We start from the raw sequence: 12,170 nt of genomic DNA, 5'->3' as shown, positions 1-12,170 counted from the left end.
TCCAGGCAATAGTACTGGAGTGAATTGCCATTTCCTTCTCCAGGGGACCTTCCCAACCCAGGGATCGAACCCGGGTCTCCTGCATCGTAGACAGACGCTTTACCATCTGAGCCACCAGGGAAGTCCATACTTGTATCCAAAACAGTGGTATTTTTTGACATTTTGCTCTGTCATCTTTGTCCCATTCCTTTGGGCCAAAAGTTCTCTTCACGTTTCAGCCAACTTAAAGCAGTGTTTATCAAGCACCTATTGGGTGCTGTGAGGGAATACAAATAAATATAAACCATAATCTGTGACTTCGAATACTTACAGTTTACTTCCAATACAATACAGGAAACAGGACAATATGTATCCAAAAAAGAAACTTCCTAAAGTTTCTAAAGAGAAACACTTGCAAAGCTCTGGTCTTTAGCCTCAAGGGAATTTAAAATCTTGGAGAGACATACACATCAAGTTAAATATGACAGTATAGAGAAGAGAGAAGAGCTTAGAGAAGGGATCAGGAACTCGGGACTGTGATTGTCAGAGAAAATCTTAAGATGGGCGAACTTAAGCAGGGATTTTATCTATTTACAAGTACACACTGTTTTGTTGTTGTTTAACCCCTGAGTTGTGTCCAGCTCTTTTGTGACTCCATGGACTATATATAGCCCATCAGGCTCCTCTGTCCATGGGATTTCCCAAGTAAGAATACTGGAGTGGGCTACCATTTCCTTTTCCAGGGGATTGTCCTGATGGAGGGATGGAAGCCGTGTCTCCTGTATTTGCAGGCAGATTCTTTACCACAGAGCCACCAGGGAAGCCCTCACAGTGCTTTATTTATTTATTTTTGGCTGTGCTGGGTCCTTGTTCCTGCACACAGGCTTTCTCTAGTTGCAAAGGGGCTACTCTCTAGCTGCAGCCCGTGGGCTTCTCATTGCAGCAGCGTCTCCCGTCTTGGAGCACAGGCTCTAGGCACACAAGCTTCAGTTGTTGCAGCATGAGGGCTCTAGAGCGTGGGTTCAGTATTGTAGCTCAACCAGTTAGTTGCCCTGCGGCATGTGGAATCCTCTGTCACCAGGGATTGAACCTGTGTCCCCTGCATTGGCAAGCAGATTCGTAGCCACTGCGCAGAGGAGTCCCTCAAGCAGGGATTTAAAGGAACTCTGAGACTGATCAGTCTTAAAGGTCATTTAGGTCACTTTCTCACCCTTCTCAGAAAAGAATTCAGTGACAAAGTGATAGGTAGTGGATCTATTTAGGGAGAAACATACTCCACAGTATATGGGCCATCTCAGAAGAGGCCCTGAAATAAAATGTGGTTAGTTTTTATGGGCTGGGTAATTTCATAGGCTAATGACTGGGAGGATTATTTCAATTATTTCAGGGAAGGGGCAGGGATTTCCAGAAATTAGGCCTCTATCCTCTTTTTTGGCCTTTGATGGTTAGCCTCAGAACCCTCATGGTGGGTGTGTCATTTAAATGCTAATATATTACAAAGGCTTCCCTGGTGGCTCAGACAGTAGAGTCTGCCTGCAATGCGGGAGACCAGGGTTCAATCCCTGGGTTGGTAAGATTCCCCTGGAGAAGGAAATGGCAACCCACTCCAGTATTCTTGCCTGGAAAACCCCATGGATGGAGGAGCCTGGCAAGCTACAGTCCACAGCGTTGCATAGAGCTGGACACAACTGAGCAACTTCATTTCATATTACAAAGAGTGTATAATGGGGCTCAAGGGCTTCCCAGGTGGTGCTCAGTCAGTTCAGTTGCTCAGGCATGGCTGACTCTTTTCAACCCCATGGACTGCAGCATGCCAGGCTCCCATGTCCATCACCAACTCCCGGAGCTTGCTCAAACTCATGTCCGTCGAGTCGGTGATGCCACCCTGTTGTAGCCACATGTTCTGGGAAACAGACTCACTCAGAAGGACAATACAGATAGTGGAGTGCAGTTTATTACACCGGCGGGCCCAAGGAAGAGTCTTCTCATAGTCAAGGACCCCAACCAGGTTTTGTGAAAACCTTCTATACCCTAAGCGTATGTGCCCAAACCCACCTCCCAAAATTCCCTGAAACTAGTCTGAACAAAGGAAAAAATAAAAGATATAATCAAAGTTAACTGTGATTCATATGCCTTAAGCCTAGGTAGTTAACTGTGGACAATTATCAATTGGCTTGTGGCCACACCCCAATAAGCATAATAGAATGTATGATTCTATTCGGTTACACAGATAATTAGGGTATTCTTTTAGGCAATGGAGAGCCCTGGGGCTCTTCCTTCGGGGGCCTGGTTTTCCAGTTGGTCTGTCGTTTCCATCGATATTGGGCATATAGCTCAAAGTCCACAGTCCAGTCCAAGCTGGAGTCCTGCTTTCAAGATAGAGCCTGTTCTGTTTCCTCCTTCAATCCAACCATCTTATCCTCTGTCATCCCCTTCTCCTGCCTTCAATCTTTCCCAGGTAGTGCTAGCAGTAAAGAATCCACCTACCAATGAGGAGACACAAGAGATGCAAGTTCCATCCCTGGGTCAGGAAGATCCCCTGGAGTAGAAAATGGCGCCCCACTCCAGAATTCTTGCCTGGGAAATTCCATGAACAGAGGAGCCTGGGGAACTACAATCCGTGAGTCCACAAAGAGTCAGAGATGACTGAATGACTGAGCACTGTCTATCTGTCTGTAATGGGGCTCAAGGTCCACTGGAAGTTGAATTTTCCATCTTGGACCTTGTGGGTCCTAATCAGTTTTTGTCAGGGCCGATGTCTATATCATTCTTTTAAAGGTTGTTCCCTGCCCTCTTCCCTCCTGTTTCATTTCAGATAGTCTTCATATTGTTACCCAAAACTGGGTTCGCCTCTTGGTATCACACCAATAGACGGCAAAGCCAATGATCAGGAGAAGGAAGAATTTATTATCACTAGCAGTAAATAAGGAGAGCACCGGGGATTTTTCCCAAAGTAGCAAAGCAAAACTGGGGCACTTTTAAGCTAAAAGTACACATATATTCAGGAAGGGGCTTGAGGAGAGAACTTAGCATAAAATTGGGGCAAAGGTTGACAGACTCCAAACTTTAGCTGATTGGAGTCAAAAGGGTCAGCACCATCATTCCATCCTCCACCTGTGCGGAGGTGTTAGTTCCACACAGGACCTAGTATTCTGTATACCCCTTGAGGAGGAACTAGGACTCTGTTCTTTCATGGTACTATTATTTGCCTTTTCTCTGTTAGTGCATTCCTTTGTTCCTTAAGATGATTAATTACTAAGACCTGTTCAAGGGTAAGCATAGCTCCAGGCTTAGATCACAAAATGTCTTAGGCCAAAATGACTTCTCTGATAACAAGAAAGCCATTAATTGTTCTCTTTCTCCAGAGATTCCCCTAACTAATCTGCTTACAAAATGGCACAGATCCATATGCCCAATTAATCTCACTCCTCTGGATAACCCCTTGTTTATTATTTTACCAAGAACTGAACCAGGCGCTAGAGAAACTGTCTTTCTAAGGGATAGACAGATCTCAGTTAAAACCCAGTTCCCCAATCTAACTATCTGTCCTTGGCCACCTCACATTTCTCTGAAATTTTCTCCATTTAGAAGGCAGTTATGATGATGGCAATATTGTCCTTTTTCTATTCTAACTACCTAACAATATGATTTACCTTAGGACAAGGAAGCTGGCATGCTGCAGGCCATGGGGTTGCAAAGAATCAGACACAGCTGAGCAACTGAAAAGCAACAATGGCAAAATAAGAATTAAATAATATAATAGATGTACTATGCTTATTTAGCACAGAGCCTGGTACATTTTAAGAACTGCAATGGTAGTTATTTTTCATCACTCTTATTTTCAGTCTAAGAATGCATTTGCAACCCCATACTTATGTCAGTTAATCTACAACAAAGGAGGCAAGAATACATGATGGAGAAAAGACAATCTCTTCAATAAATAGTATAGAAAAAACTGGACAGCTACACATAAAATTAGAACATTTCCTCACACCATATTCAAAAATAAACTAAAAATGGATTAAAGACCTAAACATTAGACCTAGAAGAGAACATAGGCAGAACACTTTTTGATGTAAATCATAGCGATATATTTTAGATCAGTCTCCTAAGGCAAAAGAAATAAAAACAAAAATAAACAAATGGGACCTAACTAAACTTAAAAGCCTTTGCACAGCAAAGTAAAAGATAATCTACTGAATGAGAGAAAATACTTGCTGATGATATGATCAATAAGGGGTTAATATTCAAAATATATAAACACCTCATATAACTTAATATCAATAAACAACCCAGTTTTATTTATTTTTTGTCTGCACTGGGAAGCATGTAGGCTTAGTTGCCTCTAGCACATTGGGTCTTAGCTGCTCCACCAGGGACTGAACCCATGTCCCCTGCTTTGGAAGGCTGATTCTTAACCACTGGACCACCAAAAAATTCCCTATTTTATTTATTTTTAATTGGAGCGTAATTGCTTTAAAATGTTGTGTTGGTTTCTGCCATACAACAATGTGAATCAGCCATAGGTATATATACATCCCCTCCCTCTTGAACCTCCCTCCCTAATCCACTATCCCACCCCTCTAGGTTGTCACAGAGCACCAGGTTGAGCTCCCTACAACTGGGTTTTAAAACAGCCCAGATAGACAACCTTCCAAAGAAGACATACACATGGCTAATAAGCACATGAGAAGATACTCAACATCACTAAGTATTCAGTTCAGTTCAGTGGCTCAGTCGTGTCCGACTCTTTGCGACCCCATGAATCACAGAGCACCAGGCCTCCCCGTCCATCACCATCTCCCGGAGTTCACTCAAACTCACGTCCATTGAGTCAGTGATGCCATCCAGCCATCTCATCCTCTGTCGTCCCCTTCTCCTCCTGCCCCAAATCCCTCCCAGCATCAGGGTCTTTTCCAATGAGTCAGCTCTTCGCATGAGGTGGCCAAAGTACTGGAGTTTCAGCTTCAGCATCAGTCCTTCGAATGAACATCCAGGACTGATCTCCTTTAGGATGGACTGGTTGGATCTCCTTGCGGTCCAAGGGACTCTCAAAAGTCTTCTCCAACACCACAGTTCAAAAGCATCAATTCTTCAGCGCTCTGCCTTCTTCACAGTCCAACTCTCACATCCATACATGACCACTGGAAAAACCATAGCCTTGACTAGACGGACCTTTGTTGGCAAAGTAATGTCTCTGCTTTTGAATATGCTATCTAGGTTGGTCATAACTTTCCTTCCAAGGAGTAAGCGTCTTTTAATTTCATGGCTGCAGTCACCATCTGCAGTGATTTTGGAGCCCCCCAAAATAAAGTCTGACACTGTTTCCACTGTTTCCCCATCTATTTCTCATGAAGTGATGGGACCAGATGCTATGATCTTAGTTTTCTGAATGTTGAGCTTTAAGCCAACTTTTTCACTCTCCTCTTTCACTTTCATCAAGAGGCTTTTTAGTTCTAATACTTCACTGAGTATTAGAGAGATGCAAATCAAAATCACAATGAGATCACCTCACACCTGTCATAATGATTATTATTATAATGTCTATAAACAGTCAATGTTGGCGAGGAATTGCAGGGAAGGGAACCCTTGTATGCCGTTGGTGGTAATGTAAATTGGTGCAGCCAGTATGGAAGTTCCTCAAAAAACCAAAAGTAGAACTACCATATGATCCAACAGTTCCACTCCTGAGTGTTTAGCAAAAAAAAATTAATAATAAATACTAATTTGAAAAGATACCTGCATCCCAATATTCACAGTAGCATTATTTACAACAGCCAACATATGGAAGTAGTCTAAGCATCCACCAACAGGTGAGTGGATAAAGCAGATGTGACTGATACACACACACACACACACACACACACACAGGAAAAAGAATGAAATTAAATTTAAATTAAACCATGAAAAAGAATGAAATTCTGCCATTTGCAAGGTCTTGGTGGACACAGACATTAAGCTTAATGAAATAACTTAGAAAGACAAATGCTGTATGTTATCATTCTATTGTTGTTCAGTTGTTCAGTCGTGTCCAACTCTTTGCAACCCATGGACTGCAGCGTAACAGGCTTCCCAGTCCTTCACCATCTCCTGGAGCTTGCTCAAACTCATGTCCATTGACTTGGTGATAACATTCAACCATCTCATGCTCTGTTGTCCCCTTCTCCTGCCTTCAGTCTTTCCCAGCATCAGGGTCTTTTCCAGTGAGTTAGCTCCTCACACTAAGTGGCCAAAGTATCGGAGCTTCAGCCTCAGCATTAGTCCCTCCAAGTAATATTCAGGATTGACTTCCTTTAGAGTTGACAGTTTGATCTCATTATATATGGAATCTGAAAAAACAAATGCATGTAACAAAACATAAGGGCTTCCCTGGTGACAGCTGATGAAGAACCCGACTGTAATGCAGGAGACCCCGGTTCAGTTCCTGGGTTGGGAAGATTCCCCTGGAGAAGGGATAGGCTACCCACTCCAGTATTCTTGGGCTTCCCTGGTGATTCAGCTGATAAAGAACCCAAGGGCAATGTAGGAGACCCCGGTTCAATTCCTGGGTTGGGAAGATTCCCCTGGAGAAGGGATAGGCTACCCACTCCAGTATTCTTGGGCTTCCCTGGTGGCTCAGATGGTAAAGAATCTGCCTGCAATGTGGGAGACCTGGGCTCCTTCCCTGGGTTGGGAAGATCCTCTGGAAGGGGGCATGGCAACCCACTCCAGTATTCTTACTAGAGAATCCCCATGGACAGAGGAGCCTGGCGGGCTGCAGTCCATGAGGTCACAAAGAGTTAGACACAACTGAGTGACTAAGCACATGTAACAAAACAGACTCACAGATATAGAAAACAAACTAGTAGATACTAGTGGGGAGAGGGAAGAAGGTCATGATAAGGGGTATGGGATTAAGAGATGCAAATTATTAACAGATGCAAAGGATTATGTATAAAATAGATAAGCAATAAAGATATATTGTGCAGCACAGGGAAATATATCCATTTTCTTATAATAACCTTAAATGGAGTATAATCTATAAAAATATTGAATCACTATGCTGTACATCTAAAACTAATACAGTATTGTATATCAACTATACTTCAATTTTTAAAATGCATTTGCAAGTATAATATTTATTAATATTACAGACACCGAAGAATTGATGCTTTTGAACTATGGTGTTGGAGAAGACTCTTGAGACTCTTGAAACCCACAAGCCTCTTATTTTTTACTAATATTTATTTTTATTTATTTGACCACACCGGGTCTTAGTTGCAGCATGTGGGATCGAGTTCCCTGACCAGGGATCAAACCCAGCCCTCCTGCATTGGAAGCAAAGAGCCTTAGCCACTGGACCACCAGGGAAGTCCCAGCCTTTTATTTTTGCTTGAACTACTATTAAACGAGATCTCTCACATACTGTCTTTTTACAGTTGTGGGGTTTTGGCCACCCTGTGCAGCGTGCAGGGATCTTAGTTCCCCAGCCAGGGATCAAACCTGTGCCCAGTGCATTGGGAGCTCAGAGTCTGAAGCACTGGACCACCAGGGAAGTCCCTATACAATTTTTTTAAATATTTAAATTCATTTATTTGATTACATCAGGTCTTGCTTGCGGCATGCGGGACCTAGTTCCCTAACCAGGGATGAATCTAGTTCCCTGACCTGGGCGCCCTGCATCGGGAGCCTGAAGTCCTGCCACTGGAGCACCAGGGAAGTCCCCCTGTGCAATTTTAACCAAACTACATTTGCAATTATCCCTACTCAATTTTATATTTTTTTGTTTTGAAAATGAACTAATATACAGAAAAGTATACATGTAATAATGTTAATGATTAAAGTAAATACAGATAATGTGCATTCCAGTTATTTCTATATAAAACATTTATGTATATATTTACAAATCATAAAGGGGCTCTCCTGGTGGCTCAGTGGTAAAGAATTCACCTGAAAGGCAGCAGACTGCCTGCGATGCAGGAGATGTGGGTTCTATCCCTGGGACAGGAAGAGGCCCTGGAGAAGAATATGGCAACCCACTCCAGTATTTATGCTTAGGAAATCCCATGAACAGAGGAAGCTGGAAGGCTACAGTCCACAGGGTCAAAAGAAGTTGGACACGACAGCAACTACACCACCACAAAGCATACAAGTAAATTTGGAGTGTCCAAATAATTGTTTTAATTATGTATTTATTTCTGGCTGTGGTGAGGCTTTGCTGCTGCTCACGGGATTTCTCTAGTTGTGGCAAGCCTGGGGGTACTCTCCAGTCTCAGTGCGCAGCCTTCTCACCGTGCTGGGTTCTCGTGCTGGAGCTCGGGCTCTAGTAGGGGTGGCACACGGACTCAGTAGTTGTGTCTCTTAGGTCCTACACTCGGGCTCAGTAGTAGTGGTGCGTGGGCTTAAGTTGCTCTGCAGCACGTGGCATCTTCCCAGACAGGGATGGAAACCATGTCCCCTGAATTGCCAGGCGACTTCTCATCCACTGACCACCAGTTCAATTCAGTTCAGTCGCTCCGTCGTGTCCGACTCTTTGCGACCCCATGAACCGCAGTACACCAGGCCTCCATGTCCATTACCAACTCCCGGAGTCCACCCAAACCCATGTCCATTGAGTCGGTGATGCCATCCACCCATCTCATCCTCTGTCGTCCCCTTCTCCTCCTGCCCTCAATCTTTCCCAGCATCAGGGTCTTTTCAAATGAGCCAGCTCTTCGCATCAGGTGGCCAAAGTATTGGAGTTTCAGCTTCAACATCAGTCCTTCCAAAGAACACCCAGGATTGATCTCCTTTAGGATGGACTGGTTGGATCTCCTTGCAGTCCAAGGGACCCTCAAGAGTCTTCTCCAACACCACAGTTCAAAAGCATCAATTCTTCGGCGCTCTGCCTTCTTCACAGTCCAACTCTCACATCCATACATGATCACTGGAAAAACCATAGCCTTGACTAGACGGACCTTTGTTGGCAAAGTAATGTCTCTGCTTTTCAATATGCTATCTAGGTTGGTCATAACGTTCCTTCCAAGGAGGAAGCGTCTTTTAATTTCATGGCTGCAGTCAACATCTGCAGTGATTTTGGAGCCCAAAAAAATAAAGTCAGCCACTGTTTCCACAGTTTCCCCATCTACTTGCCATGAAGTGATGGGACCGGATGCCATGATCTGTTTTCCGAATGTTGAGTTTTAAGCCAACTTTTTCACTCTCTTCTTTCACTTTCATCAAGAGGCTCTTTAGTTCTTCTTCACTTTCTGCCATAAGGGTGGTGTCATCTGCATATCTGAGATTATTGACATTTCTCCTGGCAATCTTGATTCCTGCTTGTGCTTCTTCCAGCCCAGCGTTTCTCATGATGTACTCTGCATATAAGTTAAATAAGCAGGGTGACAATATACAGCCTTGACATACTCCTTTCCCAATTTGGAAGCAGTCTGTTGTTCCATGTCCAGTTTTTTTTTTTTTTTTTCCATGTCCAGTTCTAACTAATGCTTCCTGAACTGCATACAGGTTTCTCAAAAGGCAGGTCAGGTGGTCTGGTAGTCCCATCTCTCTCAGAATTTTCCAGTTTATTGTGATCCACATAGTCAAAGGTTTTGGCATAGACAATAAAGCAGACATAGATGTTTTTCTGGAACTCTCTTGTTTTTTCCATGATCCAGCGGATGTTGGCAATTTGATCTCTGGTTCCTCTGCCTTTTCTAAAACCAGCTTGAACATCTGGAATTTCACAGTTCACGTATTGCTGAAGCCTGGTTTGGAGAATTTTGAGCATTACTTTACTAGCGTGTGAGATGAGCGCAATTGTGCAGTAATTTGAACATTCTTTGGCATTGCCTTTTTTTAGGATTGGAATGAAAACTGACCTTTTCCAGTCCTGTGGTCACTGCTGAGTTTTCCAAATTTGCTGACATATTGAATGCAGCACTTTCACAGCATCATCTTTCAGGATTTCAAATAGCTCAACTGGAATTCCATCATCTCCACTAGCTTTGTTCGTAGTGATGCTTCCTAAGGCCCACTTGACTTCACATTCCAGGATGTCTGGCTCTAGGTGAGTGATCACACCATTGTGATTATCCAAGTCATGAAGATCTTTTTTGTACTGTTCTTCTGTGTATTCCTGCCACCTCTTCCTAATACCTTCTGCTTCTATTAGGTCTATACAATTTCTGTCCTTTATTGAGCCCATCTTTGCAATAAATGTTTCCTTGGTATCTCTAATTTTCTTGAAGAGATCTCTAGTCTTTCCCATTCTATTGTTTTCCTCTATATCTTTGCATTGATCGCTGAGGGAGGCTTTTTATCTTTCCTTGCTATTTGGAACTCTGCATTCAAATGGGTATCTTTCCCTTTCTCCTTTGCTTTTCACTTCTCTTCTTCTCTCAGCTATTTGTAAGGCCTCCTCAGACAGCCATTTTGCTTTTTTGCATTTCTTTTTCTTGGGGATGGTCTTGATTCCTGTCTCCCGTACAATGTCATGAACCTCTGTCCATAGTTCATCTGGCACTCTGTGTATCAGATCTAGTCCCTTAAATCTATTCCTCACTTCCACTGTATAGTCATAAAGGATTTGATTTAGGTCATACCTGAATGGTCTAGTGATTTTCCCCACTTTCTTCAATTTAAGTCTGAATTTGACCATAAGGAGTTCATGATCTGAGCCACAGTCAGCTCCCAACCTTGTTTTTGCTGACTGTATAGAGCTTCTCCATCTTTGGATGCAAAGAATATAATTAATCTGATTTTGGTGTTGACCATGTGGTGATGCCCATGTGTAGAGTCTTCTCTTGTGCGGTTGGAAGAGGGTGTTTGCTATGGCCAGTGCGTTCTCTTGTCAAAACTCTATTAGCCTTTGCCCTGCTTCATTCTGCATTCCAAGGCCAAATTTGCCTGTTACTCCAGGTGTTTCTTGACTTCCCACTTTTGCATTCCAGTCTCCTATAATGAAAAGGACATCATTTTTGGGTGTTAGTTCTAAAAGGTCTTGTAGGTCTTCATAGAACCATTCAACTTCAGCTTCTTCAGTGTTACCACCAGAGAAGTCCCAAATAATTTGATATTCACCAGGTTCTTTTTCCCTTAAATTGATGAAATAATAATAAATTTTAAAGTTTTGTTATCATTAACATTTATTTTCTGTAGTCTTTGAAGAAAAGTAGATTCGGTAAACTTCAGATTGGTGAGGTTGTTTGCAAAGTGGAAAATTCCAGAAGAAAATATTAAATATAAATCTTGATTCTGTCATCCAGTATATTAGCAGTTGAACCTGAATCTGCATTATATGCCAGTTTCATAAGCATGCTGTCTCTGACCCAGTTCAAAAAGTTTTTCTAAAAATATGGCCAAAGACAGAGGTGAAAACAGAATCCGTACATGACCTCTTTCCAAGCTGGCAGAGTACACTGATAGCACCCTGCTGCTGCTAAGCCTCTTCCGTCGGTGATAGCGCTCTAACTATTGATATCTCCAGAGGTTCCTGTTGAAAAACGCTGTGCTTCTGTCACATACTGATTGTATAGATACCTTACATTTTACAGCTGATCTTGTTAGTCATTTTGCTTTAATCTCTAGGAAGAGCAAGCCCAAATTTGCAATCCAAATTTAAATATTGACATCCATTCCTCATTGACTTCATCTGACTATGTTATGCAATTTTCTCTTTGCCCTGAGATTTCCTTCCCCTTCTATCCTTTTTGGAATGTAGGGTTTTCTATACATACAAACATGCTGTAGTGACGCTGTGATGTGCTAGTCAGACTCCTCTTCAGAAATGAAGGATGATTTCCCCAGCTGTTGGCCTCTTTGGGAACTACTTCCACCTGAGAGAGTCACACAAAGGTGTGCCCCCTTCCCAGGGTGGTGGTGGGGGTGTAGTCTTGTCCAGCTCTTTCAACCCCAGGGACTGTAGCCCGCCCGGCTCCTCTGTCCATGGGATTTCCCAGGCAAGAATACTGGAGTGGGTTGCCATTTCTTTTTCCAGGGCATCTTCCCAACCCAGGGATGGAACCCAGGTCTCCTGCATAGCAAGTGGATTCTTTACCAACTGAGTCACCAAGGAAGCCTCTTCCCAGGGCAACCCATATCTACTCAAATTTCTGTATATCGTTCCTGGGTCACCTTGAAAGACGTTTCGACAGAGTAGTGGAATAGGCAATAAAACCTGTATGAAGTAGGCTGAGGAGAGAATGTAAACTGAGAAAATATAGACTATGACC

The 12,170-nt window shown here is 43.0% G+C and overlaps 1 non-coding gene across 1 annotated transcript; it reads right to left on the bottom strand.

The window, feature by feature from the left end:
- Window positions 1-49: 49 nt before the first annotated feature.
- TRNAR-ACG (transfer RNA arginine (anticodon ACG)) lies at window positions 50-121 on the bottom strand. The gene has a single exon. It is a non-coding gene; the product is annotated as a tRNA-Arg (tRNA).
- Window positions 122-12,170: the final 12,049 nt, after the last annotated feature.

The sequence above is a fragment of the Capricornis sumatraensis genome, chromosome 2, assembly GCF_032405125.1.
Source record: "Capricornis sumatraensis isolate serow.1 chromosome 2, serow.2, whole genome shotgun sequence".
Taxonomy (NCBI): domain Eukaryota; kingdom Metazoa; phylum Chordata; class Mammalia; order Artiodactyla; family Bovidae; genus Capricornis; species Capricornis sumatraensis.
The sequence above is the reverse complement of the archived record's forward strand: the minus strand, read 5'-3'. Positions and strand labels throughout refer to the sequence as shown.